Raw genomic sequence first — 6,108 nt, 5'->3', positions numbered from 1 at the left:
ATGTTTATGTTTATTATATATATATTTTGTAAGGTATTCTTGTTCACTTGTCCATGCAGAAAATTTGAAGCGCCTTTATTTTCTACGCGTGGTGCTTTCATTCGGACCTCAGTTTGTGAGATTCATTGCACCATATTGTTCTAACCATTTCTGTGTATGTTTAAAAGTACTCAGCTCCTCTGCTTGTGGAAATTCCCGTCTAAGGCCATGTCTTAACCTCCTGGCTGAGGCCAAAAGGTATTAAGCTGAAATGTTTAGCACTAAGTGACATCTAACGACAGCGCAGATGCCTGGTGGTACTTGGGAAAGTTCTTCCGCTGCAGTTGTGAAAAACTGTTCCTTCCGACACGTCCAAACAGCTTGCAGTAAAATTGTCCTCTTCTTACGAGTAATACGCTCAATGGTTCTAGCAAATTTCCAAAGGTTTCAGATACTTGAAAGTCTTTGTTATGAACATAATTGTATTTTGAATGCCTTATATCAATCAGCCATAACCACATGTTTAATCTTGTGTCTGTCCATCTTCTTCTGCCAAAATGGCTCTTACAGTATTTGTTGAGGCATGGACTCCATGACACCTCTGAAGGTGTGCTGTGGTATCCTGTGAGTTGGAAGGTAGAGCCTCCATGGGTCTGATTTTCTGCAACACATCTCATTCTCATCACATCCCATCACACTATTAAGATGTTGGAGTGATGATTGGAAGGTTGTGAGTTTTCCAGGTCCACCAAGCTACCACTGTTGGACCCTTGAGGAATTCCCTTTAACCCTCAACTGCTCAGTTTTATCCTCATAAGGGTATCTGCCAAATGCTGTAAACATACCCTTGAATTCTTTATAATGTTCCTCAACAAAGTTTGTAGTGTGTCAGGAAGCATTATCCTGCTGAAGGTGTGCACTTCATCTGCAGCGATGTTTAGGTAGGTCAAAGTAAGATCCACATAAATGCAGGTTTCCCAGAAGAACATTGCCCAGAGCATCACGATGCCTCATTTGGCTCGCCTTCTTCACACAGTACATCCTGAAGCCATCACACAGTAAATTTGTTGATTATTATTTGTAATAATAATTATTTTTGAAGGTAAAGACAAAGATTAGTTTCTGCTATTATCTGAGTGGAGATTTAATTTCAAATATGGCACCATGTGTGATGTTTAGGAACCGTGAAGCATATTTAGATTGCAGGAGAAATTTCTAGACTGATACTTTTAGTACAGTAGAAAATTAGATTTAAAGTCATTCTAATCAACCCCAATGGCTCCTGTAATTTCATAGTCATCCATTATCTCATCTTAAACATGCTATTTATTGTAAACTGAGTAATAATAATGATTCATTAGGGATTCAGGCTCATTCCCTTCCTGCAGTAACAGTACACACTCCAAAATGGAGGCCTTAACACCAGGATTAATGTCACCCAAAGAGAAACAAACGCAGCCTGTGCTTTTGAAGCTGTATTTGTCTGTAATAAGCGCATGCCTTGATATGTGTAATGATTTTTGAAAAGTATATTTTGACTATATGTAATATTGCACGTAATAAATATAATTACGGCCTTGCCAAGGAACACAGACCCTCGAAGAAAAAGGGAGAGGAAAAGAAATCAAATCTAGACCTGAATGAAGCTGAATTCAGCTCGTGCAGGGATCAGATCACGTTTTTAAAGCAGCAGCAGCAGCAGTTTATTGATTTATATGGGGCCGTAATTGCTTCAGCGTGTTCTGGATGACTCCCCCATAATTGAGGCCTGGCAAAAGCGTGGCTCCTTGGACACAGCCAGACAGCGGGTAGAGAAAGGCACCCCACCCACTTACCTCGTGCCAGGCAGCGGGGAGAAGAACCCCGATCCCACCACCGGCTTCGGTAACAACCGAACTTCAAACGCTAACGTGGCTGAAGATGCGGTTAAAGTGCTGCTACGCAGACGGTAGCTTGTTTGATGGTTATTCTTTCTATATTGCTGAAAATTCAGTCAAAGCCACATGCTTTGGCACAATATCATATCGCTCTGACGGTATGTTCAAGGTTCTCTTCTGCCCGTTAGCTGGTTTCACTTTATTCGTATCAGTTTGACATTTAGTGTCCACTCTCTCCACAAATCAAATATTAGCTCAACCTTACACACAAAGCCATGATTCATCTGAGAATTGTACTTCAAGCAGGAACGGCTTCCCAGACGTTCCCTCTGTTTTCAGTTTTCCATACATACAGCAATTGGAAACAATCATTTCTCATAAGAGGTTTGTGAAACCCCAGTGAAAGCCCGGTTAAATCCCTTTATGGGCAGTACACGCTGACATTGGCATCGCCTCGTCTCCATGAACAGGTCAAACTGCTTCATTTTGATTTCAGATTTCAAACCTTATTTATCTGTCGGTTTAATTCTGGTCTTCAGGATTATCATCTGTCTATAAATTCAGCAGACAGATGTGAAGAAAGTAGCTGAGAACGTAATTTTTAACTCTGTGATTCACCAAAACGGGATCCACAGTCCATCTTTGTGTCTCTTATGTAACTCTTACACCGGTTTCCAGTCAAGCTTCATTAGGATGAATCAGAAGTTAATTTGGAGACCTTCTAATGCGGAAAGGGAGCATGATCATCAATCAGGAGTGGCCATTTGTGTGTGTGTGTGTGTGTGTGTGTGTGTGTGTGTGTGTGTGTGTGTGTGTGTGTGTGTGTGTTTGCTTACTGTATTGACCCTCTGTTACTGAGCAACATTGAATATTAACTCACAAACTTGTTCTCTAGCAATATGAGTTATAACGTACCTTGAGTGCTTCCATCTGAACACACCTTTAGACATGAGATGAAATGCTTGGCCACTAAACAGAGTGAACTGTCAGATAATTATTACGTACTGTACGTAGCTTGTTTCCTTTTCTCTTCAGAGTTGTGCATCTGAAGAGGTTTTGTCCGAACACTAAGCTGAAAGGATGTAGAACGAGGCGCGATGGATACTTTTACAATATCAAACAAAATAGAATAAAAATCGAATAATAAAATATAAAAGTCTTTATTTTTGTCACATAAACATTACAGCACAGTGAAATTCTTTATTCATAAATCCTAACTTTGGAGGTTGGAGTACAGGGTCAGGTATGATACAGCATAGAGGTTTAAGGGCCTAACCAGTGACAGCTTGCCAGCACTGGGGCTTAAACGCCAATCTTTCAATCTACAACCCAGAGCCTTAACCAGATGAGCCACCAAAGCAGATTAGGAAAGATGCTAAATGTACTAGTTACAAACATACACCAGAGGCACCAACGATCTCTTCTACTTCCTCCTAAGCTTTATTTTTCTTCAGAAACATCTCCACACAAAAAATTGCCCCAAGGTAATATTTGCCAGGTTAAGATAAAATCACACTTTTTAAGTTTTTGTTCCATTTTTTGTTCCAAACTGCAAATGGATGCTAACTCATTCATTCATTCATTCATTCATTCATTCATTCATTTTCTACTGCTTATCCGAACTTCTCGGGTCACGGGGACCCTGTGCCTATCTCAGGCGTCATCGGGCATCGAGGCAGGATACACCCTGGACAGAGTGCCAACCCATCACAGGGCACACACACACACTCATTCACTCACACACTCACACACTACGGACAATTTTCCAGAGATGCCAATCAACCTACAATGCATGTCTTTGGACCGGGGGAGGAAACCGAAGTACCCGGAGGAAACCCCCGAGGCACGGGGAGAACATGCAAACTCCACACACACAAGGCGGAGGGGGGAATTGAACCCCCAACCCTGGAGATGTGAGGCAAACGTGCTAACCACTAAGCCACTGTGCCCACCCCCACTGTGTACTTCAACAGCTATATATGGTTGAAATGACAATAAAAAAAAGTTTCTTGATTTAGCAGACATCCAGCAGACATGAACAAATATGAACTCACAACCTTCCAATCAGTAATTTAACACCTTACCCGCTACCACATCATAGCTAAGTAGCAAGTTAGATTGCTGTTTGATGCTTTATAACTTGCCAGCTAGTCTAGCAAAGCATAGCCCTTAACGCTAGGTAAGGAATACAACATTATATTTTGTGCTGTTTCATTAATATTTACGCATAACACATAATGTGTCAGATTTTATATCTGATTACAATGAATGTTGAGAAATATACACAAGAAAACAGGTTACTGTACAAAGAGTACAAGTGATTTTTAATCCACACAATCTGCTGTTACCGTAGAAACGGTAATATATTCTGTCCTTTGTAAGTTACTGGTCCAGTTAAGCTTATGGCAACATAAGATGGAAGAAGAGGTTAAAGTGTCCGATTCCTCAGAACCCACCGGAAAACCGAGTGTCCTAACGATATCGATGTGAGGAGATGCGTCATGGTGCCGGAAATGAAATATGAACATGCGTTCTGTGGGTTTCCAATGTCTATGCAAGATTTATGAAGAGGAAAGAACAGTCTGGAAGCGAACACTAGGAAGTCACCTATTTGTACCGTGGCGATGAAGTGAAGATGAAGATGTACATTAGAATTCCAGCGAGTGGCATATCTGACAAAGAATGAGAGAGAGAGAGAGAGAGAGAGAGAGAGAGAGAGAGAGAGAGAGAGAGAGAGAGAGAGAGAGAGAGAGAGAGAGAGAGAGATGAGGATGTTTGTGTGTGTGTGTGTGTGTGTATGTGTGTGTGTGTGTGTGTGTGTGTCTGTGTGTGTGTGTGTGTGTGTGTGTGTGTGTGTGTGTGTGTGTGTGTGTGTGTGTGTGTGTGTGTGTGTGTGTGTGTGTGTGTGTGTGTGTGTGTGTGTGTGTGTGTGTGTGTGTGTGTGTGTGCGTGTGCATGAGAGTGAATGAGAAAAGGAGAAAGAGAGAGATGAACAATTAAAGCTTAGTGTGTGTGAGCATGAAAGAGAGTGAATGAAAGAGAGAGAGAGATGAACAATTAAGGATGTTTGTGTGTGTGTGTGTGGGTGTGGGTGTGTGTGTGCGTGTCATGAGAGTGAATGAAAGAGAAAAAGAGAATTAGAGAGAGAGAGAGAGAGAGAGAGAGAGAGAGAGAGAGAGAGAGAGAGAGAGAGATGAACAATTAAGGATGTTTGTGTGTGTGTGTGTGTGTGTGTGTGTGTGTGTGTGTGTGTGTGTGTGTGTGTGTGTGCGTGTGTGTGTGTGTGCGTGTGAATGAAAGAGAGTGAATGAGAAAAAGAGAAAGAGAGAAAGAGAGAGATGAACAAATAAGGCTTAATGTGTGTGTGCATGAAAGAGAGTTAATACAAGAGAGAGAGAGAGAGAGAGAGAGAGAGAGAGAGAGAGAGAGAGAGAGAGAGAGAGAGAGAGAGAGATAGCAGACGCTTTTCCTGGTCAGCGGGTTCATGGCGGTCAGCTTGAGTCCTTTGGGAGAGAGAACACACTGCTGGCAGAGAGACGAGGGAGGAAGGTCAGGTCACACACTCCGATCGAACGCAGACAGACACTCGAGTCGCCGGCGAGACTCCAGCACAGCTTTAATGCACGGTCCGGGCGCCAGGCACCTGTGAGAACCTGCTCGCGCTTTTATTTCCTACAAAAAACACTGCAGCAAGACTGAGTCTCAATATCAGTACAGTGATGAAAAAAACTCTCAGCATCTAAAACTTCAATCAGAGTCTAATCTGATAAAATAAAGTGTTTGAGGCATGAGTCTGTTTTGTGTCTCTATTTCTACATTTATTGGTTTATCCATCCATCCATCCATCCATCCATCCATCCATCCATCCATCCATCCATCCATCCATCCATCCATCCATCCATTTCTCTACATATTATCCTGCACAGGGTCAAGGAGAGTCAGGAGACATGCTGGACAAGGTGCCAACCCATTACACACATAGCACACACACACACGTTATGGACAATTTAGAGATGCCAATCAACCTACTACACATCTTTGTACTTGAGAAGGAAACCAGAGAACCCAGAGGAAACCCCCGAAATCTGCAATATTCATTCATTCATTCATTCATTCATTCATTCATTTTCTACCGCTTATCCAAACTTCTCGGGTCACGGGGAGCCTGTGCCTATCTCAGGCGTCATTGGGCATCGAGGCAGGATACACCCTGGACGGAGTGCCAACCCATCACAGGGCACACACACACTCT

This window comes from Tachysurus fulvidraco, chromosome 19, assembly GCF_022655615.1.
Source record: "Tachysurus fulvidraco isolate hzauxx_2018 chromosome 19, HZAU_PFXX_2.0, whole genome shotgun sequence".
NCBI lineage: Eukaryota > Metazoa > Chordata > Actinopteri > Siluriformes > Bagridae > Tachysurus > Tachysurus fulvidraco.
Note: the sequence above shows the minus strand (reverse complement) of the source record.